Genomic DNA, 25,898 nt, shown 5'->3' with positions numbered 1-25,898 from the left:
GTGCTTATGTCATGTTTAGTAAACACTATAAATGCTAATAGATAAACTGCCATTTATTTACACAAATACAATTACAGAGAGTGTGTGAAGAAACAAGGTACCAAAATGGGCTAAGTGCTGCTGGTGACTCAGCGGATGGTAAATCTGTCTTCTGAGAAAATGCCTCTGAAAAGAAATGCTGAGCTGCAAAGTGTTGTACATTAAATTGTGTCAGTAGTAAATTGATACTTCTAATAATGACACAGACTTCTAGTTTTGTGTTTGTGTAGTATTAGTATTCAGCGTGTGGATATTTATTGATTTAGCTTATAACAACCAGATGAAAGCATTATGGATGGCAAGGTAATGTAGAATCTGACACTTGTGGTCTGGTAGATACAGGTCTTGTCTTTATAAATAAACTGTACTGCATGTTACACCTGATCATTACAGCTCTCAAGCTGTCTATAACTCACACATTATCTGAAATTAAAGCTATTGGAGTCCTTGAATATCTTTGTTCATGAATCTCAAATATAAACGGAGCTTTTTATCTTTGCTGAACTAGTTTTGTAGTAAAATGATGGTCTTAAACTAGACATCAGGACTGAAGCAGCAATAATGGTTAATTTAACAGGTTGGTATTTAGAGTTTATGAGGTTTGTTGTAGCTTCTTTTAAGTGCTGTGACACTAAAAATAGCTGAGATCAAATGGAAAGGATGCTTTTGAGCTAGCACAGAAGGAATTTGTGTGATATTTTTACATTTAGCAGCTTTTTTTGTTATTGTTTTAAGTGTTCTATAGCTAATGATTTTTATGCAAGTCTTCAAAAGATAATGGTTTTCATGGGTTTTTTTATAACAATGACCACTGCTTTACTCTTTTAACAGTTCGCTAAACAGCTTGTCTGGCATTCTGTTTCATGTATCCATACAACTTCCAAACAGCTACTGTTCACGAATAAATCAGAAGTTAAGATGTCCCATGGTGTTCTAAAATGTTATCAAATGAATGTGCTTAAGTAGACATGACTGAAAATTTAGCAGATACTGAAACGTTTTGCAATCTTAGCACATCAGCCTATTTTAGGTTTTGAGCTGAGAGTAACTTTAAGTCTAACTTTTCCTTGAACAAAAGGAACAAAAATTTTCAGTGGCAGTGTGATGATGTTTGAGAAGTTTTTCTGAGGAAACAAAACCAAAAATTACTGAGATATATAGAGGGAAGTTATAGAGAGGGATGCATTGGAAGCTTTCTGCTCTACCAGAAGACACTGAAAAAAATTAAACAGTGATAATTTTTCACAGATTCAGTTTATCTGTGTTTTCTTAAACTTCAAAGTAAATAGTTTTCATGTACCCTTCAAGACATTCAGGGTCTTTTCCTTGAGTCATTAATTTGTATTGATTCTCAGTATTTTTACATTATGGCAGGGTAAGTTGGTCGGTTGGCAATGTGAGAGAGGAGGACAGGGAGATATTGATCATGTCACTGAATGACCCTGGTCAAAAAACATGGATTGCCAGCAGCTTCAGGTCACTGGGCTTCCAAAATAGTACTGTTACTGAAATTGGAAACCTGAGATGCAGACTAGAAACAAGCTACTGGCTTCAGCCTTGGTATACTGATTTGTCCTGTCCTTGGATGTGTATACCTGTCAGATATGATGGATTTTAATGCACACAGAATTACTCCCATCTCAGATGAAACCTTGTGTAGAGCAGGCAAAACATCTTCAGAGATAACCAAACTCAAAAGGTGTTCTTCACATTAAAAATATGCATGGTGTTTCATTGTCTGAGCTAAAAGTTATAATCTTCAAGGTCCCTGATTTCCTTTTAACAATGATTTCATTTGGTTTTTTTTCATCAACAGTGGTTGTTCCCTGTTCCTTCTGTTTCTTTAAATAAAAAATTGGACAATGAACAAAGCTTTTTCTGCTATGGATTTCCTGATTTTTTTTTAGCTTGGGTTGGGAGGCTGCTCGTTCTGTATTACATTTTCATTTCGATAGTAGGCAAGCCCATTATTGCTGAAAATAGCTCAAATGTTCTCAGAAAAAAAAGTCAGCAGCTTAAACTCTTTCTCTTTTTGTTTTGCAGACGCTTGCATGTGAGTTAAATTAGTTTCTTGAGTGAAACCTTCATAAAGGGCTAAATAAACAAGGTCTACATACACAGAAATTTCTTACTTTTGCTGCATTTGAGACACAGCTAAACTCTTCTGTCTGGTAAGTCATACTTTTCTTAAGGATTTGTCTTTCTTCCTGCCCTTATGCATTCTTGAGTTTCTAATTAGTGTTCAGAGAAAACTAGCTTCAACTTGCTGGTAGTTCTGGTGTATTCTGTACATGAAGGTCAAAGACTGATCTCCAAAGGCATTACTGTGCTGCTTTTACAAACTTCAGGATAGTGTCTATGATTCTGTATGGTACTTTGGTATACATGAGGTTTAATAATTTACTTTGTTCTCAGTTTACTGCAATGAAGGAATTAAATGTTTTAAAGCAAAGTGGTAATTTTTCTGTCTTGGATTTACCTGTTTGAATGTTCTGTATTTAATAAATTAACTTAAGAATGTATATTGCAAAGCATATTTGGTGTTAAGTCAGAGTTTAAAAATAAGCTTTCCCAACATTCATTCATGCTTCATTGATTTTTGGTTTCACCTCATCTAGATAAAATAGGTCGATGTTATTAAATACAATGCTTTAGTTTTCTTAGTGATGTGCCTATTTCATGGGACAGTAAGCATATCTATCAGTAGTCTTTAATTGATGATATAATTTTGTAACAGTTCTGTTAAAGGTATTTACGTCTTATAGTTTCTTTGGGTTTTGATTGTACAGCTTGAACCAATTTTTTTCCCTTTGATTATGAAGTATTTACTGAGTTTGAACCAAAAAAAAAAGAACAAGTTTGTCCTCTACCATCTATTTTTTGTTCTTTATTGCAATAAAATGAAAAAAGTCTTGGAAGAGCAGAAAATTTTTTGCTCAGTGATGAGGTTTTTCTAAGCAGTTGGCAGGCATTAGATGGCACCCTATATATACCCAGTCCATCTGATTTACACTGTAATGCTTTGGCTTACCACAATTACTGTGTACTTATATACTGCATGCCTTAGTGCTGCACAGTTCATTTTGCAGGCTTTGCTATAGCCCTAAAATCAACTTATTTTAAAAAATATGTTGAAAACCCAGTATCATATTTAAAATAAGTGTTATATTTAATGTAAAGCACTAGTTGTCTTTTCATAGAAAAAAACCCAAACAAAAATTGATCAACACTCTTACATAAAAATTATTTGGAGGCTTTCCAACTAATTTAAGTTTCACTAAGAAGCTTTCCATCTTGTTTATGGATAAAAAGAGAAAAACTGAAATGGATGTTTAGATTTCATAAAAAATATCTTACTTGTCTTACATTGATGATTTTCATATAAAAAGGGTTGTCACCTGAGAATTACAGTAATTTCACGAATACAAGCCACACCAATTTGACCAAAATTTTGGTGGAAACCCGGAAGTGCGGCCAATATTCCGGGGCGGCTAATACATTAACAAAATTCTAAAAGCTGCCAACACGGAAGTGAGAGCCCGCGGCAGCCCCAAGCCAAGCTGGAGCCCGGCCGGCCCCGGCAGAGGTGGGAAAGCCTGGCAGAGGCGGGGCCAGCAGTGTGGGGGGCGGGCGGCAGAGCCTGAGCCAGCAGGGCGGGGGAGCCCGGGAGAACTGGGGCTAGCAGTGCAGGGGAGCATGGCAGAAGCAGGAAGGCCGACGGGTGGGGCTGCCTGGCAGCGGGGGAAGCCCAGCAGAATCGGGGCCAGCAGCGTGGGGGAGCCTGGCGGTGCGGGGGCCTGCAGTGCCGGCCAGGGCGAGGAAACGCGGCGGTGGTGCAGACGGGAGGGGGCGGCCGGCGAGCCCGCCGGCGGGGCTAGGGAACGCGGCGCGCCGCGGCCGGCGAGCCCGCCGGCGGGGCTAGGGAACGCGGTGCGCCGCGGCCGGCAAGCCCGCCGGCGGGGCTAGGGAACGCGGCGCGGCCGGCGAGCCCGCCGGCGGGGCTAGGGAACGCGGCGCGGCCGGCGAGCCCGCCGGCGGGGCTAGGGAACGCGGCGCGGCCGGCGAGCCCGCCGGCGGGGCTAGGGAACGCGGCGCGCCGCGGCCGGCGAGCCCGCCGGCGGGGCTAGGGAACGCGGCGCGGCCGGCGAGCCCGCCGGCGGGGCTAGGGAACGCGGCACGCCGCGGCCGGCGAGCCCGCCGGCGGGGCTAGGGAACGCGGCGGGGCGAGCGAACGCGGCAGCGGGGCGGTGCTGACGGGAGAGGGGGGCCAGCGAGCCCGGCGGCGGCGGCAGTACCACCCGGCCAGCCCCGCCGAGCCGTGGCGCTGAGCTGGGCCACCCGGCCCCGTCGGCAACCATGAGCGGGCCGAGCCTGCCTGGCCCCGCCCCGAGCCAGTAAAGCCCGCTATGTCGCGATCCTCTTACTAATTGGCCAATTTGTGAAAGCTGCGCACGGATTCTCGCTACGAACGAAAGTGCGGCTAATATTCGGGGTGCGGCTTATCTATTGACAAAGACAGCAACATTGTCGAGGCACCGGGGGTGCGACTTACAATCCGTGCGGCTTGTATTCGTGAAACTACTGTACTTTTCAAAAAGCTGAAGCTTCTGAAGGAAGTTAAGACATCTCAGCAGTCATGCTGCAGTTACTGTTTGAGCAATTTAGAAATATGTAATCCCTTAATATATCCAAAAACATAGCTGGAGGAGAAATTACATGTAAATAGGCTGCATAATAGACAAAAATACCAATTGTTTTCAATTAAAAACAGTGCTTGAGCTGTTCAAAGTAAGAGCCAGTGATGGTCTATTAATGGTTACTTTTTAATTCATGTAAGTTTGAATTTACCATGTATTTTGCATTTAATTTTTGAGTGAATAACAGGGCTGACTTAGAGGAACTTGTCTCTGGCATGCTAACACAACCCAAACTTTAACTGAGTGAACTTGGCACAAAATTCAGCTTGAGAGGAAATCTCAGGAGAGCAGTGGAATTCCTTTCCTTGAATAAGTATACCTCAGCATTCACGGGGAACAAATGGTAACATTTTGTGCAACTTTCTGCTTTTGACAGTGTGTCTTTGTTCACTTCCCAAAAGGGGTGTCAATGCATTGAAAAAAACCCCAAAACTTTCTTACTTGAATTTTTCATTTTACTTCATTGTATGGTTCAAAGGGACCCATTAAGTCTGGGATGGTCTAACACTGCTGTTTATAACGCTTTGTATATGTAGAAAAAAGGCTGAGTTAGAACAGTTTGGTTAAACAACTATTTCTCTCCTTACTGTCTTTGTGAGTTCAAATAGAAGGGTAGGAGGCAGGTGTATCTATAAGCATTTTATGATAGAATTATTTTATCTGGGTGTCTCAGAAAATATTTTCTTTTTGCCAAAGCAAGTGTTGTCCAAACAAAATATGATATTACTGAACCTTGAGAAACAAGGGATCATGGTAACTTAGATTTCTTGTAAACAGCATTGTGCTGAGAAAGACCTTAATGTGCTATTTAGTCATGATGTAACTTGCATGGTGTGGTCTTCTGTTCATTTACTGACAACAGTGGAGTTTCATGGGAACTGTTCTGTATGGGATTCTCATCTATGATCTAAGCATATCAGCAGATCATAATAACACGGTGAAAGTGCATGGATTTAAAATGTACCAATGCTGGAGAAGAAAAAGGTGTTTTGAAAACTTGAAATCAGGACCTGGGGATAGAGGAAATTAATCTGAGTAAAAGGCCATCATGCAGCCATCTCTTCCTCACATTAACTGCAGACTGGGGATACACCAAAATGGAGATACTGAGAACATCCATATGTGAGACCTTTGAGTTGTGTCTGCACTGTGCTACCTGACCATGTGGTGTTTTCAGATAGCAATACATAGCTCTGGAAAAAGTTTATGATGTGATTCTGCACGTAACCAGCTACTCTAAAGGGTTGCAATTTTTATGGCATTCTGGTTATCTCGTGTCTGCAGTAGTGCAAAATTGCAATGCCTCTTTGTTGGCTTTGGAGCTTAGGCTGTGCTTAACCTTTCGATTGATCCAAATGAAACACAAATGGGCAGGATTCCCAGCTTCTCACAGTAGCCTCTGCACATCATCATTAATCTGTGGTTTGGGGGAAGAGAGTAAAATTAATCACTATTTAATATTCAAGTACAGCAGTCAGCATCTTTTGTCAGAATTAATAATTTTAACTATAATGTCTAAGCTTTTGGTTCTGCAACTTCAAAAGGATTCATTTTCCATCTTAAAAAAAAAAGTAATCGTTGCAAGTCAAAAGCAGGTACTTTTGCATATGAAAAAATGAATAATTCTCATTTCTGCCCCAAGCCTTGAGTTTCATTTGATTCTAATTTGTGTATAAGTTTGAAAAGTACAGATCTGTGAATAAAGCTGCATGATACAGCAGAGAAATCACCTTTTTAGTCGTAGAACCACAGAATGGGTAAGGTTGGAAGAAAGCACAGTGAAGTCATCTGGTCCAACATCCCTCCACTTATGTGCTTGTACTTTATTGAGAAAAGCATGCTTTTAAGCACTTTCTCTTCCTAAGTAATCTAATAAGTATGCTTTAATGTGTTTTCAAGGTGGCTCGTGTAAGGCATTATCTCTTTATACTTGTAAGACTGCATTTGTCTCCATAATATTAGTGTCTTAAGAACTGGTATGTTTCCTTAGTGACTTATAACCCTAAATGTTTAATGATGTTGGAATGTTTAATGCTATGTCATCTCTAGTGCTGGACATGACTTGGGCACCTAGACTCCTTCCACACTTGAGACTGCTAATTACTTGTTTCCCAGAAAGGTTCCCTGTAAGACTCATTTAGTACAAATGCATTTAGAAAGGAACTGTCCTCGTGCAAGGGAGACTTTTAGCATGTGTATCTTCCCTAGTCTGTGCAAAAGCAACAGGTGAAAAAATGTAGTAGCAGCTCCAGCCTTTTGAAGCTGAAAGTCCAAGTACCAAGTTCCTGTGTGTGAGTACCCTCTCAACTTTGAAAGTGTTCCTTGAGGAACCTGCATAGGATTCCCTTACTTGTGTGATTTATCTTGATATATCTAGTGAGGTAAGACATGAGGTACAGCTGAATGCAGCAGAACTATTTGCATGACCCCAGTCTCTGTGAGGCCTCTGGACCTTCTGGAAAGCAGTGTATTTCTTCTCCAAAGCCAAAAAAGGTTGAAATAAGAACAACAGAGAGAAAGAGTTTATGTATCTAATAATGTACTATTGCCTTATTTAATTCCTAGGAGGGAAGGAAGCAGAGTTGGGAAGACAAGCCATGTTGCTCATGTAAACGGACAGTTGATTTGGAGAACAAGTCCTCTGTCTTGATACGATTTAGTCTTTCAGAACAGTCAAGTTCTGACCAGTGGATGGAATTTTTCAAGAGTTCCCCTAGCCTTCAATATACAGAATTAGCTAGGTGATCTTTCCACAGTGATGGTTAGTCAAATAAAGGCACTTGGAACTTGCTGTTAGAGGTCTGTTGAATCTCCAAATCCGTAAAATCACCTTTTGGTTTCTGCTTCCCTCCTGGGTCCTGCACAGAGCTTTCCAGTGCTGAAAAGGGAAGCTGATGGCTGATTTTTGGAATGTTACAGCTCAGGCCCAAAGTAATAGTTTAAAAATGAGACTGAAACTCATGTAAGACTTGGTTAAAAACAAGGATATGAAATGTGTGTGCCTTAAACAAGAAATTTAAATGTTACGGCTTAAAGTCTGGGGATATTCTAATGTACTGAAAGATTCTGCTTTTTCCTGCGACAAAAACAGTGTTTAAAAATGATCTTAGGTTCTGTAAGCAGAATTAAACTAGTATTGAAAGTTTTTCAAATATCTTCCTTAAAGTGTGTCCCAGCTTTATCTATAGGCAGGCTCTTAAAAGGCTACTTGTAATGCAACAGCTGAGTGTTTAAAGCTGTATCACCACTCCTTAGTGATACCTCTTGGAGAAGCTAACAATAATATGTTCACACAAAACAGTGTGCAGTAATGGCTTTGCATTAAAGGAAATATTATTTATTAAAATAGAGCAGATCTACAGTTTAATCTGCTGTTTGAACTGGAGTTCAATTTTGATTTGAGGGTGAAACTTCTGATAAAGCACCATTATCAAACTGCCCTTTTTAAAAACAAAACCAAGACCAACCAAAAAATCAAAACCCCAAGAAAACCCCAAAACCTTGGAATAAAAGGCTGAAAAACATAAATAGGCAAACATCTGAATTCCTAAAAGGCATATAGATGTATGGCAAATGGGCTGTCTGAATTGCTTTAAGTCCCGTGTCGTTTGTATGTACTGATGCAAAGGTGGCTATACACTGACCTCTCCACCAATCTATATTTCCCTCCTTTATGTAAATAGAATAAGCGTAAATCCACTGACTTGGAAATAATTTTATGGTTTCTTGCTTTGTAGCAGCTGACTGCATGGTGATTTTATAGCAAAACACTTAAGTGACAGGCGGCAGGTCAGCATGGTGTTGATCTGTCTTCCTGGGATCTAGGAATTCTCATCCAAATGACTTAGTGCTTAGATTTCTGTAGTGAGATGTGCCAAGTGATAGGTTGTAAAACCAAATGATTAATGAAGAAAATTTACAAATGTATAAGTAGGTATTAAAATACATATATTAATAATAAGGAATGGATAAAACGCCTGAAATCAGAGTGCTGACTTCTAATAAGTTTGAACAAAACCAACTTACTTCAGATTGAAAATACCATTATGTGACACAGGTAAGGAGCATGCTTTTGTTGAATTTGCAGATCTCTCTATTCTTTGGGACCAGGTAGAATGAAACTAGTGTGGCAGTAATGCTCTAATATTTGCAGTCTGTTCTATTCTTAGCAATAATATGTAAGTGTTTGACCAGAATGTTTGTTTAGAGTTGTAGAGCTGTTTCCAGTTGAAATCTGGGCTCCTTTGAGGAAGTTGTTTACAAGCCAGCAAACACAACAGCACAAATTTGAAAGACCTTTGAGTCAACTGGTTGAATTACTTATTACAAAATGTTTTTTCATTGAGTTTACTGACTTGTCTGTCAATTATCTGACAAACCAGAGTGGCCTGGACAAAGGTTGTTCATATACTTAAGGCTTTAAAAGATTTACATATGTGTCTGAGCCTTCTGAGCTGTCACAAACAGCTCTGCACTTGCAGAATACTTGACTATTCAGTGCTACAAGCTCTGTCTACCTTTCTGTGCTAAAACTCCATGCCAAGATTGCTAGTGTAACAATGCAAATCACTGTCCTGCTGTGGGCAAGTAAAATAAAGAAAATAACCTTGAAGTTTAGTATAAGACCATTGAGTTTAGACCGTGGTAGTTGGTTTGGCCCTTCAGATATTGCTGTGCGACTGCCATGACCTGTGATGTGTCAAACCTTAGGCTTTCAGTTCTTTGACAGCTACTTCATTTTATGCTGTTATTGGCAAAGTGTCATTCCCTTTCACACTGGCATCAGTAAAAGTCACTGTGATTATTTTGTGTACAGTATTTACATGTTGTTTCCACACATTGTTTTCAATCACAGCAATGTGGTCTATGTGAAGGCAGTGAAATGCTTTTGTGCATTTGACACAGGCAATTCTCTGCTGGCAAAGTATGTCTCCTGAGATGAGACCTTGTGTGTTGCAGTCTGGCCTCTTCTATGTCTGGAATGAGCAAGACGTTTACACGACTCTATCTCTCTGTGACTCCAAGGTCAGCCCAAGACATATTTATCAATGGACGCTAGGATGGTTTTGGTTTTGCATTCAAAACATTCTTTCCAAAACATTCAAAACTTCATTCCGAACATTTTTTGTGGAATAAGTACTGGTTGGTTTTGGTGGTTTTTTCCTGTATGTATGAGGCATAATTACATTCCAGAATCTAAGTTCATATTTGCAAGAAATGTGTTTGACTGATTGTGACTAGGTAAAACTTCACAGTAGATTAGCACTCAATTGGAAGATTCTCAGGTAGCAGTAGAGTATAAAGAATTAAGCTGATGTGTCATACTTCAAAATCTGTGGTACAAAAGTGTTGAAACCCAGAAGCCTGAGAATTCTGAACTTTCTGTGCTTTCTGACACTGACCCCCAGGAGAGCACTGCTTTTATCTTGAGGCCTTGGAGAAAGCTTCCAAATTTGAGTAATGGAGTTAGAATCATGGGTGTGATTCTAACCCATTACACAAAAGACCTTCTTTAGAACCAGATGTCTTTGGGCTTTTTAAAACAGGCTTTTTTCTGACCATAATGACCTGCGTAAGAATTATCTGATTTCTGAATTGTATAATTGACTTAGTTATGGATATGAGTTTATGGGAAGGGAAAAGAACAATAAGCTATAACAACAACAAAAATATTTTTTTCTCTGTAATGGACTTTCTTAACACTTAATTCAGGCTGCTTATCAAATTTTGTCTTTTTGGAATAATTCTGTCCTGATGGCTGTAATAGATAGAAAACTGGATTTTTTTTTTGTTTTGCTTGAATTTTAATGGATTTCAGAACTTGATGACCTTTGCTGAAAAATGGCTTGACTAGCTGGAGCCATAACAAGACATGATTTTTTGAGTACACATGGTAAAGGCTCAGCTGTTTGAATGGTATTTACCATTCCACAGATAGGCTAGCTAAAGAAATAGAAGAAATAGAAAATCAGTCATGAGGGTGAAATATGAAACTTAAAAACTTTCCTAAATTATTATTTGTAGCTAATTATGAACTTGAACAATGTTTTCACTACTCAAATATTGTTACTCAAATGTATGTTCTGTTTTCTCATCTGTATTGGAGATGCATATTGGAACTTCTATACTTCATCTATGCTCATGCTGAGGGGCTGTGAAAGGTCAAACTAGATCTATAAATTTTCCAGTCTAGAGGCAAGTCAGGTGCCCTGACTTTAGTGATGACTTCATCATATTCTCTCAGCATTATAGCTGAATGTTCAGTGACAATTTCAGTTTGGGTTGCAAGTACATTGCTTTTTGCAATTCAACTACAAGTGAGGACATGGTTATTGTTAGTTTGATTCTTTTGAAGGTTTTCTTAATTTTCATATTTGCTGTGCCTGCCTACTAAGATTCCAATAAAAAAGTTTTCTTGGAACCAAGAAAATATACTGCTTTAATAAAGAATTTTACCAGGAATGTTACTGCTAGCTTTCTTAAAATGTGGTAGACCAAGGTCATGGTACAGTCAAACATTCTGCTCATTATTTGCCAGGATGCAGTTTCAGTGCTTGAAAGGGTGGAGAAATTCAAAAGCTTCATTAAGACCTTTGGTACAGTCATCTAGTTTTCTCTGCTGACGTTTTCTGCTTGTGAGCTTGAAAGCTTCGGAGTGGCTTTCCAGAGCTTCTTGGAGAACACTGGGACACTGCATGCTGCTCTGCAAAGGTGAAGGACGGGCAGCTCCCTCAGTGGCTGTGGCGTGGCAGGATACCTCAGGACACAGTGCCTCAGGATACAGGTGTATCCTCACACATAACTTTGTAGAAATACCAATAGCCATTCCTATAAATCCCTCAGTAGGTATCAAGGGTAAAGTTTGTTATGCGTGAGGAAAACCTAATTGAGGGAAAGGAAGGAAGCAGGAAGTTGTCTCAATTTTTTTAATATTGCAAATAGTTCAGTGATTGTCAAATGGGCATTTAACTCTATATGAACACAAGCCCTAAGCCAGCTTCAATCTTGATTGAATTTACTTTTTCAAAAGTAAGGGGATTTTAGCCTTGTGGTAGACAAGATATTATATCGGAAGGAATTTGTCATATGCTTCAGGGATGCTTGGGTGAATAGAGATGCTGTTGCAAAGTAGATTTTGTTAGTGTAAACTTTCAATTGCTTGGTTCTTGCAGGTGCAGCATTCCTATCTGCCTGGCCCTCTATTACAATTTCTTTTTTCAACAGTATTCCTTTTCACATTGATAGATGCTTAATATTGGGAATTAAAATAGTCCTTGTGAGGAATTAGTTTTGTTTGTACCAGGCAGTGTACACTACCTCATTCTGTACTGCTTACACTGCAACTAAATTTCAAATTACATTTTAAATTGGATCTTACTTGGTAACTTATTATATTTTCTGTTACTGCATTTTAGAGATTGGGAGTAGCTTTAATGCAGCAATGACACATTTTAAGTCATACTAATGGTGAGAAAGGTTTTTAAAACTTGTTATTCTTTTAGGCTTTGCCCTTTTGCTACAAGCATAATGTTTGTTACAAATGGACATACCATTCTTTGGAAATGACATTTTCTTTTTGACTGAGTAATTTATTTTGTCCCTATTTCTAATGTCAGAATGTATGTAAATACCATCATTCACCTTTGTGGCAATTTCTTAATCTTCTTGTTTTGCTGTTACATAGTAGAAGGAATATTATTGATGTCAGTGTCTAGAGTAATATGAAGTTATATAGCTAAGAGCAAAATCTTTTACTATTTTTTCCAACTGCAAGTTGCAGAGCATTATAGTATTAAAAAAATTAGAATATTCTGGCAGGAGATGATATAAGTAGGAATGCTAAGACAAACTGTCTTTCAGAATTATTTAGTGCTAGATCACTGTAATGCAAGTAATGTGGTTTATCAGTTGTCATTCCTTAGCTTCCTTAGTGTGGTAACTCTTTGGAATGATGAAGTCCTTCTGGCCTAGACAGAGGCACTGGTTTCACAGCTGATACCAAGGTCTCAGATAAGCTTGTCTGACTAGTTGCTTGTTTTCAATGGTACAATTAAGGACTTTAGGCAGTGAATTGTCAGGCTGAACCACCTTGCATATGAAGTCCATACGAACTGCAGGTCAGCTATGCTCACATTTTCAAAATGATGTTTAAATCAATATAACTCAACTAACTGAAAAGGTGCAAACCCAGGCATTAGTTTTGGGTCCTAGTCACTGGATTAGTTCTTATTTATCCCACATCAAGTGATCAGTAGAACTAACATGGGGGAAGCAGAAATGAAGGGAAAGGAAAGGAAGGGAAATGAAGGGAAAGGAGATGGACCTTTCCTGGTGAAGGCAAGATCCCAGGTTGAGCTGAACCAATTTTAGAACCATGTAATTTGTCTTTGGAAGCCCTTGTAGGAAATGGAGAAAAATAACTGGCTTGTACACAACTTTCAAATGTAATGTATCCTAGTAGTTTCAGATCAGTAGTCTTACCTTTGACTATAACAATGAGTAGACATTAATTTTTATTTTAAGATTCCTCTGAGTTGTACAGTTTAACAGAATCTGCTTTCTGCATAATAAAAATTAGATTCCAGTAGTATTTTTAAGTAGGTCATACCATTAACTTTTAGAGCAGAGATAAGGGTGGTATTAACAAATTATAACTCTAGCCTTCTTGGGCCATTCCCTGTGACTGCTTTAATGTGTGACAGAACAGTGTTGTCAAAAGGCCAGGCAGGTTCAGATATTTACCTGTCATTGCCTTCTGAAGAAAGCTTTGTTGGTCTCTTTCAAGAGACAGGGATGAAACATGGGGAAATAAGCTGTCATCACTAAAAGCCTGAGTTACTTTACTTTCATGCCACTGCATGGCCCACATACACTATTTTTTTCCCCTTTTCCTCTGAAAGAGCAGATTACTTGAAGATTCAAAGATATCACTGCTATATGGTATAATCTACCATGACTGCCATGCAGAAAATACTACATTTGCCTGGATCCATGCAACTATGTAAAGTTAAAATATCTAATATGAAACCCCCTTGCATGTCCACAATAGTTTTCTTGTGTATTTTATTAACTGGACAATGACAGGCACAGATTTTACTGTGTTAGTTTTACTAACTGGGCACAGTACTGCAGGAGATGCTTCGTAGCTGCCACATGGATTTGCAACCATAGTGGTGTGACCTTGCCTTGTGTCTCCACTTGCACATGTCTGGATGACCTGGGGACTTGCAACATTGCATAGAGAATGTACATTGTGCTGTAGAGACAGTAAGTTGGAAGCCAGGCTCTTCACTTTCCTTGAGCTGTGGAATTCCTCTTATCTGAAGTCATTAATGACTTCCATTTAGTCCCAGAGTATTTGGTTTGCTTTGGGTTTTGTTTTCAACAAATGGCTGGAGCGCATCACCTATGAACATAGGCTTAGAGAGTTGAGGCTGTTCATTCTGGACAAAGAAGGCTCCAATTGTGACCTTATAGCCCCTTCCAATACTTAAAGGGAGCTTACAAGAAGGCTGGAGGTGGGCTTTTCATGAGGCTGTGTAGTGACAGGACAAGGGGGGAGTTGTCTTAAGCTGAAAAGGAGTAGGTTTAGGTTAGCTATTGTGGAGAAATTCTTTACCCTGAGGGTGGTGAGGCACTGGCACAGGTTGCCCAGAGAGGCTGTGCACTCCCCATCCCTGGAGGTGTTCAAGACCAGACTGAATAGAGCTCTGAGTAACCTGGTGTAGTGGAAGGTTCCCAGAACATGGAAGTAGATGATCTTTAAGGTCCCTTCCAACCCTAACCATTCTATAACTCTGTGGAAAAAAAAAAAAATTAAAGTCTTTTGCAATGATATATTTAATTTTTCTCTTTTGACAAAACTCTATTTAAATCTTCCCCTTTCCTCCATATTTTTCACTCATTTCAAAAGTAATCATTTTTAATATTTATCAGGTTGGTTTTGCTTGTGCAAAAACTTGTGTAACTGCTTGTGCAGTACTTCAAATGAAGCTCATTTCAGGGGTAAGTTTATACCTGATTTCGTAACAAGTTATATTACACCACTTAAGAAGGTGATGAACTCTAGAAATGGATAGGAGTGACTGGGAAGGCAAACACTACTGCTGCAGTTTTTGTGACAAAACAAGTTCATTATTTAACTTTTTTTTTTTCTGCTGGAAAGATTTTTTTTCCCAAAGGACTGTACCTAACATATACAGTAAATTGGTTTCCTATAGAGTGCATTTATTCCTTTTTTCTTTTTAGGTAAGATCTAGTTGGGTGCAGGTGACCTCTACTGCTTGACCTACACAGTTCCTTTCTCTGTCTCAGTACAAGCAGCACCAAAGCAGTCATGAAGTACAGGATTACAAAAAGTCAGTAAAAGCACACTGAAGTAGAGAAATCTCTTAAATCATATCTTCTCATACTCTTGAGGTGCCCTGTTTTTAATTCTCTAATTGTAAATTAAGAGTGATCAAAGTGATTGAGAGATTGCGTTTAATATGAAGTACATTTTTTCAGTTGCTCAGGTGAACTCTAAGTGGACTAATATGATGGAAGAAAACCTGGTCTAGACAATGATCTTACATCAGTGCACTTGAAAAATTAGTAGACGTGTGGTAAGCAATGGGGTATTCATCACAGCAGGTAGTAGATGATTGTCAGCTTTCCTATGCAGAGATAAGTATCCATTTATGCTTCTGACAAGGCAACCGTATACTACCATATATAGTCGGTTATTGTTTAAGCATAAATGTGACTGTTCTTATGCTGCCTCCTTAACAACAAAATTTTACTTGGATTTTGGATAAAATCCTGAAATACTTATGCAAAAACAGTCTTTATCTGTATAGTTTCTTGATGTATAGCTCACTAATGTGATAGAAGGTTAGACATTACTTTCTTTTTAAAAAAAATCAACCCCATGCCTTCTAAAAAGCAGAATCAGTTAAATATGAGCTTAAAACCACAGAGACAGTACTGCATTTTAAATCCCAAATTAAATTTTACTATACAGCAAAAACTGGAGAACAGACAGATGCAAATTACTGTTTTGATTATTATGCACGGGAATTTTAAAAATCAAGAGTGTTCCCAGAATATAAAATATTTATAGCTTATATGGAATTTTCATAACCCCTTACATTGGGTGCATCTCAAGTTTTACTGTACTTTCCTTTGCTCATTAAACATTAAAGTACACAGTAATTTCACGAATACAAGCCGCACCAATTTGACTAAGATTTTGCTCCTAAACCGGTAGTGCGGCTAATACTCAGGAGCAGCTAATATGTGAATAATTTTCTGACATTTACAACCCCAGAAGTGCCAGTCAGAGTGCCGAGCTGAGCTGCTGCAAAGTCGGCATTTTGCGATTGTTACAAATTGCTACTCTGTTGCACCGTGGGTGGAGCCTGGCTGCCTGCAGGCAGCACGGGGGGTGGGGAGAGAGGCGGGAGAGCTCCCTACCACAGCCCGGGGGAGAGATGGGGGGGCCCCGCGCCGCCATTGCCACGGCTCGGGGAGGAGAGGGGGGACCCGGGCCGCCACTGCCACGGCTCGGGGAGCAGCGGGGGCTCTGTCCCTGCCTGCCACCACAGGGCAGCACCAGGCCGTGGTGACCGAGCCCAGTGGCAGCGGCGGCTGGCCCCCAGTGGCCCCGCCGAGCAGCAGCACCGAGCTGGGCTTCCTGGCCCCATCAGCAGCCCCTAGCGGACCGAGCCTGCACAGCCCGAACCGAGCCAGTAAACCCCGCCCTGCCGCTGTTCTGTTACTATTTGGCAACTTTGTTGCACGCGGGTCCTCGCTGCGAACGGCAGAGCGGCTTATATTCAGGTGCGGCTTATTTATGGACAAAAAACGAAATATTTGCCAACACCCAGAGATGCAGCTTATACTCAGTGCGGCTTGTATTCGTGAATTTACTGTATTTTCATATATTGACTTCACACATCATCTTTAAAATCAGATACAGATAATCAGAACTTCTAATATTTGTACTGTGCATGTGGAATTTGCTTCTTGGTATCTATCATAGTAGTTGCTGCAGACTTAAGTCCTGGGGGAGTATAGAAACTTTGGATGCCGTAAGTAGGAAATCTGTCAGGTCCTGCAAGACTAATGTGATGGCAGTGTTGATAACATTAAATCATAATACAGTAATAAAGATTGCATATTAGGAAAATTTATTTACAGAAAGAGTGGGCAGACATTGGAACAGGTTACCCAGGGAAGTGTTAGAATCACCATCCCCAGAAGTATTCAAAAAATGTGTCAGTGTGTCTCTTGCAGTCATGGTTTAGTGATGACCAGAGTGTTGCTAGGTTAATGGTTGGACTCAGTAATCTCAGAGGTCTTTTCCAAACATAATGGTTCTATGATCGTAAGGATTCTAGGAGAATTCCTCCACTCTTGTTCTAGCTTGCTCCTTGAATTCTCCATAGAATAGTATCCATGATTTGTATTCCATCATGATGATTTGTATTCCATCAGGATCTCAACTTTATCTAGCAAGAGGGAATAGACTAGGATTTCACTGTAGAAACTGCACATTAATTTGTTCTTCTGGAGGAGTGTTTGTGTAGTGAAAACTAGCTTTCATTTTCAATTTTGGAGAGAAAAAAGAAAAATTGGAACTCTGTAGCATAGACACCAGTGAATATCCTAGGGGCAAGCCCTGGTTTTATGTGTTCTGGATTATACTTAGATTATTGTCCAAGAGATGGTCTCAACCATTCTCTTAAAAGAAGTGTCACAAAATTAGATTAATTTTTTGATAGGTCCTGTGTCTTAAAGGCTAAAAATTAATCACATGCCTCCCTTCTTCATATTGGTTTTGTAAGCACAAATAACTAATGTCATTACTTTTTTAATTTCAATTCCTCATTTCATGTGTCAACAGCATCACTACTGATGTTGTAATAGCTTCTACATTATGAATTCCTTTTTATTAGAGAATACTATATTGAGAATACAGAGTGTTTCCATTTATTTGCAAAATACCTTCCTGTATGAATTTAGGCGGTTATGTTTTTGTACGGAGCTCATTCTTAATACAATCCACAATTCTGAAAGCTATACTACATCTCACGTGTACTGCTGTTGCAGTTGAGCTGCTTAGGCACAAAACAACTTTATTCCCTGTGCGCAAGGAGGCAAATGCATCTGGATTCTCCTATGCTATGCAAACTAGCCTAACATTTATCCATGTCCAGCATTTCTGTCAGAAGATTATCAGCAAAACCAACAACAAACTTATTTAGATTATTATGAAAAATAACAGTCTGTCTAGAAAAGTGAAATAGGGAGATAGATGGTGCCATGAAATATTTTTTTATCATCAGTTAGAAAGGTACAGGTGTTCAGAGTGAAGGTGAACACTTCAAATTCTGCTGCTGGAAACCTGGCAGTACTCAAGTGATGTAGAAAGTTGAAACCTGTTGTATTAACTCTTCAAAGAAATGTAAACCCTTCAAGAATCAGATCATGACGATAATATGCATTTGGGCTTGGGGCAGATGTCCAGTAGAACTTAAAAAGAATTAAAACATGTAACTCAAACCATTACAATGAGCAAAGATGCTCCTTAGAAAGGGATTGAGAGTCCTGTGAAGTAACATTTTTTAAATCATACACCTGAAATTCAGTATTTCAACAAGACTTGGCTCTTCACTAATGTGCCAGAATTGGGATTCCATATGGAGTCAACAGCAACTCAGTCAGAAGGAAATTTGATCTGGAATAAGTTTAATCACTCCTTGAAAGTACTCATATGGTTTGCTCACATAAATAGTAGTTCCAAAAGAAATTATTCAGTTTTAAGTTAATGCAGTGATTCTATCCCTTTAGTCTCCCTTGCCATCTATTCTCACTATATGCACAAGTGTTTGTGTGTCATGAAGTCTCACTTCTGTATCTCCTAAAAATTTCAACTTTGCTGAAATTTGAAATATCTACCCAAAGCTTGAAAAGACAATCTAGTTGTCCCCAAATCAGAAAGTAGGTTAGCTCCAGGTACAGATGATGCAGTATTTCATTTTAATTCCTTATAAAATTTCCAGTTTGAAGTTTTTAAGTTCCTTGGCCTAAATAGCTGATACAACTGCTGAAATGTAGTGTTTCTGCAACTACTAAAATGCATGCATTAAAATAAATTAGAATTCCTGCAGGTGTCTGATGAAACAATTTAAAATGCTTATTTTAAACTAATTCTAAGTCCCCATTCCTCCCAGTACTACTTTACATAAGTGATTTAGATTCTGATTTTCATTTATGGGCTCAGCTTGAGGGAGGAATGTTTGCCTCTGGTATTCTTCCCTGCAGTGCTGGAGGAAAGCCTGTGAAATACATCCTCTTGGAAGAGGCTGAGTCCTCAAAAATAAAAGTTTTCTTGTGCAGCACCAGAATTCACAGAAGCATATGCTGCATTTCCCTCGGCATGACACAGCTAAGGAGCATGTCTCAGGGGAGACTTTTTGTCTGGCAAACATCCACATCCCTTCTGTGCTGAGGCCACCAATTAGTGCCAAATAAGATGGCAATTCTGGTTTTCTGATAGCAAATAAGCTATACACAGACAAATCCATTCCATGCTCTGAAAAATGGTGAATATTTTTAAGTGAGAGAGATAACAGTGGTTGTTCAAAATGAGAAGTTCTGAACCTGAGTGTGAGGTGTAAAATAACAACAAAGGAATTGCTGTGAAATTAGCTTAATACATGACAGAGTACTTTATTTGGAATATATTTAACTTCAGGGTGCCAGTGCCACCCATGGGAGATGTTCAAAACAATTTCTTAAGATTTCTTTCGACAGAAGAAAGAGCTTGGAATTCTTTTCCCCGCTGCTGTCTCTAACCAGCAGTGCTGGCCGTGCATGGCTTGGCTGAATGAGTTTTGTCTTCCTAATGGTAACCTTCCAACATCTAAGGGATAACAGGTGAATTTTGACAAAGCTGGAACAAGGCTTTTAATTAAAATAACAAATAAAATCAAAAGTTCCAGAATGTGCTGGTTTTGAAGAAAATCTAAAAATTCTTATTATGCAATGGTAGAAATCTTTCAAAGGATGACTTCCCTAATATCCTGGTAGAAAAGAACACTGAAAATTGCAAGTGAACACAAAAATAAGCATGCAAACTCCAACTTTTCTTCCTTATTTAAAGGAAACGAACTGGCAAAACACCTTAAAATAACAAGCTATCTCTTCAGTTGTAAATGCATAATCAAGTATAGAATATGTTGAAGAATTTTTAATGTATGAATAGAGTACCAGTGGCTCTGGAGTACTGAATGGCTTTTCATTATCAGCAGTTTTTTGGTCACAGGAATGTATCTAATTTAGTCATCTGGGAAGCAACACAGTTTGGATACCAACTTTCCACATTTAGAATCTCTTGATAGAGAAGATACTGTTTTTCCATGTTAGCTCATCTTTGAACAGAATTCACACCAGTTGTCAGAATTTTACTTTCAAATCAAGTATTGTGTAAAAAAAAAGTTGATCTGCAGCACCATCTCTGAAGCAGAGAAAATCATTAGGTTTAATTAGGATCAAATATTTGTTAAGCACTGCTGATGAATTGAGTCTATTCAGTAATGGAGAAATTGTTTTGGGGCAATTTGCTGTAGTAGTAACACATGGGGTATGCATGATTGAATAAATCTGCACGGAGACCTTTTTTCTTGTGTGTTGTTTTTCATTTAGAGCAGCAGTTTTATTTATGTAGTATATGACTTTTTTGCATCATTCTTAGAAATCTGAATGAAAAGTTATTTTGAGCCTCACTCGTGTTAAATTGATAAATTAAGGTTCCTAAAGGTATTCTAGATCTTCATACATTCTTAAGTACCATTTTTGACTTTTAGCAAATGCGTGTGGGGAAATTGGTAAGTGAGATGATGAGAAACCCATGAAGAGTATGTGCAGTGCATTTTTAGTGTCTGTATACTATTCTGTGATAATGTAACAAACAAGAACCCAGGTAAGAAAACTGAATATGAATTATAGCCTAGGCTTTTTGTATCACAGCCTGTAGGCTAAATTCTGGGCCTGTCAATGAGATGTCTTTCTTCTTTATTTGCTGGAAATCAGTCACTATTGAGAGTAAAAAACTTTCATTCTGTAGCTTAGAGGTGCAACTTTGAATGTTTACAACAAGTGTTCTTACTAAGGACCTTCTTACTGAGATCTACAGCTAAGATTCAGGTTCAGAGTTGTCTCATTTTGAAGCTACAGTGCTTTATTTTGTCTTTACTAAAGACAAATAGGTAAAACCAAGTGTAAATGTACATGATGGTGCATTTATCATGGTATGATAAGCTGAATGGAGGAAATAATTCAGCCAGCAGTGGTTTGGACTTATGTATCAGCTCTATGATCTCCAGGTGGATGCAAAGGCTTTACCTATGTTACAGGATTTCAGAAAGAAGAATTACAATCAATTTTTTGTTGAGTCCCAATTCTAGAATAGTCTATCAAGATTCATAACAGTAAGCAGTGATCATTGGGTAATCTGACTTGTTTTTAGAAAGAAATTTTAAAATTAGAGCTGACCTTTTCCAAAAACTAAGAAGCACTGCTCAAAGGGATTTCATTTCTGTGCTTAGTCTCTAAACCCCAAAGAAATTATCTTTGCAAACTAATGAAGATAAAATTAAGCCACTGTAGCCTGTGGCACCTCCTTCAAAGCTTTAAATGTAAATGTAAGGATTGGAATTAGGTCAACCATTTTCTGGATATATTTTTCTAATAGTACTTAGTATACTACTGAAACTGTAGAAAGAAGTAGTTTCTGCCTCTCTAAAATTGTCAAGGAGCTGTAGAAGAAGGTTGTTTGAGAGTGGCTCATGGCTTTGAGTGCAGCATGCTGATGGCATTTTCGGTTCCAGTCTCTTAGTTGTCATTACAGAATATGATGGAGTACTTTTATTCCGGCTAATTAAGTGATGAGTTTGAAAATGGTGGAATCCACAGAGGAAAGACACCAAAGTGCTGACCTAAGATCTCTGGGTAACATCTTGGTCAACAGCCCATACTGGTCAATGGTGGTCTCAGCAGTAGCCAGCCCTCTTCAGCATTTCAGTAACAAGTGAGAAGAGACTACAGTTTCTCAGGTTTAATAAGGGCACTGTAATGTAATTGCTGTCCTTGGATGAATCAACACACACAAACTCTGAGATCATTCTGACTGGGGAAATGCTTTGTGCAGTCTGTGACAGCAGCCAAGCTCTTTGCACTCAGATCCCTCAAATGCAGGAGGTCTGGCAACTGATTCAGCACAGGGACAGGCATACTACTTGCTGAAGGTGATTGTAAACAAGCCGCAACAAAAGTGCTTGGCAGTGTTAAGCCACTGAGGCTCCTTTTTTAATTGGGTGTTCCTAAATGGTCAAGAAACCCCAACCCAAGTTTTTGCCACAGTGCCTTTTGTCCCATTGTGTTTGGTTCCTGAGTGCTTTCCAGTTAATTGTATTAACTTTCTCCTACTGAGATGAGTGCAGTTGGTTAAACACCAAGGTTGTGGGTTCAATGCCCATATGGGCCATTCATTTAGGAATTGGAGTTGATGATCCTTCTGGGTCTCTTCTAATTCAGAATATTCTATGAACTTCTGTTGGTGTCATGAAGATGTCCTCAGAAATAAACCTGGACAAGGTTTATAAGGTACTTCATTTTAAAAAAGGGGAAATTTTTTGGTGGCTATTGAAGAAAAAATAGTTCAATAAAGTGTTCTGACACAGGATGGGAATTTTTTTATTAAGTTTTATATAGACATTATTCTACTTGGCAAACTCTACCTGAGATAACAGCAGATGTATACTCTGTAACTTAGCATTGATGCCACTCAAGACAAGGTTTGTGAGCTTCTCTAGGAGACAAATTAAGAAACTGCATGAGTTCTTGTAATAAGGGCAGATATTTGTGTTTGGGGATATCATTTGGGTAACACAAGACAGCAGTTACTTTGAATCTTGCCACCTATTCCAAGCCTAGGCAAATATTTCATGGTGTCACACTCAGGATTTCGTTTTACAGCCAAAAAGCATATATGTATGCAGAAATAAGAATTTATTGTTAGTCTGACAATGTTATAACTTCAGTCAAAACAGACCAGTATAAAGCCTGTTACTTTTTACTGGTAATGGCAAGGATTCCATTTACTGGGCTGTTCTGGACCTGGCAATAGAAGCATAGAAGTTTGAAGTTTCCTGTTGGCTGTTTCGTGTGTTTTACCGTCTTTGGTTTTGGGATGAAGGAGATGCCTCAAATTTTTTGTATGCATCTGGAATTTCCTCCTATTGGGACTGTTAGTTGCCCAGTGCTATCTAAAACCAGATTTACCTTCTGTTTCATGCTTACCAGAATGAGTCTAATAAGAGTTTTTCTGTGTCAATTATGTTGGTTAGCAGTTTTCTAATTTCTTCTAGTGAGCACTTGGTTATGAAGCTTCCAATTCTCTAATCTATGGTTTTGGAAACAGTTTATTTCTAATTAAGCTTCAATTGAAATTTGCTCTCTTTGTAGCAGAGTTGCAATTGCTGTGATCAGAGAGATGATCTCTAGGACAGTAATTCCAAAGGAAGTTTAGTTATGGACTTATACACTTAATATATGGCATCCTAAATATAATTAGATTGATTTGTATTGACCTTTAAAGATAATGTGAGTAATCTGCAGTTTTTACCAAGGAGGGAAAGAATCACTAAATAATGTCAGAAGAGTACTTGAGTACTTTTAAGTAGAATTATGTACTGGTGGGTAACATTGAGACTGTTATTGTGGTGAAAGTGCCCTTTAGTAGATAATGGTAATAAGCATTTTTTAATAATTAAAAGAATGTAAATTACATACTGGAACTGTATAGTCTGTCAAACAAATACTATATGCCTGTTTAGAATTAAGAGGAGATAGTATTTTCCATGTTTTTGAACAGACTTTTCTGCCTTCTTTGTGGGAAGTGTATGCAATAAAGTTTCTGGCGTTACTGTTTCTGGCATTGCAGCTCTAGTACCAGAAAAATGTGAGAACTAAGACCTGTGTAAAACCAAAAGCAGTGTGCCAATTTTTTCTGCAAGAATGTCTTGTCTGTTAAAAATATGGACTTAGTATCATGACTAAACAGCTGCTGTTTAAAAACTCCAGTCTGTGGACAGCAGCTGAGCCACTCACTCTATGGACTGGATTGGAATAAGTATGGCTGATGAGCATCTGAGAATGATAGCTGGAAGGCAGCGCTCATGACAGCTGTACCAGTGGATATAGACACTCATGCTTAGTGTTGTGCAAAGACCAACACTTGGGCTCCTGGTGAGTACATAGGGAGCGTGGAAGGGTACAGATGACGCAGGATGCATTTTCAAATGCGGTCTGTAATTATACGCACCATTTCATGTATGTGATACTAATTGCATACATAATCTCTGGCATGCTGGTCCTCAGGTTTGCCCAACTATGGAATTTACATGTGACTTTTCTTTGTGCATATGCAAATTCTATCACTTATTTTCACATCTAGTCAGCTGAAAAGATGATGACACACTGCTGTATGCACCAGGGTGTACTTATCCGTGGACTGAGTCAAGGCTGTCTCAAAATCATACCCAACACATCCAGTCTGGAAAATTATGTGTTTTGGTTATGAAAGAAATTATTGGGCAAAATATTTAGTGTGATCAAATCACAGGTATTTCAATTACTGTGTTTTCTCGGCTCTTTTGTATTCCAGAAAGAGCATGTCAGATGCTGCATTGATTTAAAGCAGATTGTTCATTTAGGTATTAGTAATGTTCTGTAAAATTCAATGTGGCTAATGAAGCACTGCATGCTACCTTCAGGGCTATAACTGTGACTTGGAATAAAAATATGACCTTGACATTCTTTGAGCTGCACAATGAACTGGTCGATAGGAAATGACTACGGTTTGTTATCCTATATTGTCAGAGAGTAAACACACATTATGTTCCCAAACACAGAAGTAAAAGCTGAAGAGGAAAGTGACTTACCACTCTTAATACATCCAAATAAGCTGTACATTTCCATTTCCTATTGTACAAAATATCCTTTGTTGACAAGCTATGTCCAATCACCATTGAAGTGATTGGACACTCTTTTCAAGTGATTAGTGCAACAGATGCAATCATATGCTAGGTATTCTAGTAAGACATGATTCTCACAAGATACAGCTCACTGAAATACCTTTTATCTGTGTGGGATAGCTTCCTGGCCATCTCAAAGAAGGTTGATTCAAATTTGGGGCAAAAACATAACTTGGATGTTAAAGATTGAGGCCTATATCGGTTGTGCTTACGTTCATAACTACAGTAAACAATGGGAGCAATTCTTGAGTAGTGTATTAACTTTTCATTTCTATTTTTCATGAGAAATTGCTGACTCATTGTTCAACTTTAAATCTGAAATTATCTTTTTCCAAGTTCAGTTTTAAGATGCTCTTGCAAATTACATGGATAGTTTCAAAATAAAATATATTGAACATCTTAAGTATGCCTCTGTTCCTGGAATGATGAGAATTTAATACATTAATTGTGGTGGAAATATGTAATTTTAAATTAAATTCTTGACAACACACTATGGTTTATAGTTGAAATAACATTAAATTCTTGGTAGTCAAAAATTACATAGTTCAAGATGTTACAAACAACAATTTAAAAAAAAAAACAAAAAACCTTGCCTCCATTTATATACCTCCCTTCACTTCCTGTCAATGACTTTGAGTCTTATCTCCTTTTCAATCTAGCTTGGTTAAAAAAAATAAAATAAAATAAAATCCGAGCATTATTTTTTTAATGTGTTTCTTGTTCCCATTTTCAGAATTGGGTGTGTACTTTGACCTTAGCTGTGCAGTTGAGATCGTGGAGCTTGTTACAGTAATAGGTAATATCTGTTGGTTTTGCTGCTGTATTTTAAAATTATTTTTATTATTATTTTTGTTTGTTTGTTTGTTTGTTTGTTTGTTTGTTTGGTTTGGTTTTTTTATTTCTCACTACCTTCTGGGTATAAGATTTAGGTCTATACTTTTTCTTGGCAGATCTTGGCTTTAACTCTTCTGCCCACCTGGATGCACATGAGGAGCGCTCAGGGATGGCTGTTGAGCATGTTTAGGCTTCTGTCATTTTCCCAGAGAGTGCTACTGCAGCAGAGCTCTATCAAGGCTTTTAT

At 38.6% G+C, this 25,898-nt stretch overlaps 1 protein-coding gene across 23 annotated transcripts in view; it reads left to right on the top strand.

Moving 5' to 3' along the window:
- The window catches only part of SORBS2 (sorbin and SH3 domain containing 2), a 154,553-nt gene that overhangs the window by 18,055 nt on the left and 110,600 nt on the right, over window positions 1-25,898 (top strand). For 22 of the 23 annotated variants that reach the window (XM_042779295.1, XM_042779298.1, XM_042779304.1 and 19 more), the window contains one exon: window positions 2,083-2,210. The gene's annotated coding sequence lies outside the window, so the exon portion shown is untranslated. Of the gene's footprint in view, window positions 1-2,082; window positions 2,211-25,550; window positions 25,614-25,898 lie in introns of all 23 variants that reach the window. The other variant, XM_042779291.1, reaches the window with a different exon arrangement.

The sequence above is a fragment of the Catharus ustulatus genome, chromosome 5 (genome assembly GCF_009819885.2).
Source record: "Catharus ustulatus isolate bCatUst1 chromosome 5, bCatUst1.pri.v2, whole genome shotgun sequence".
Lineage (NCBI taxonomy): Eukaryota > Metazoa > Chordata > Aves > Passeriformes > Turdidae > Catharus > Catharus ustulatus.
This window is presented reverse-complemented; position numbering and strand designations above follow the sequence as displayed.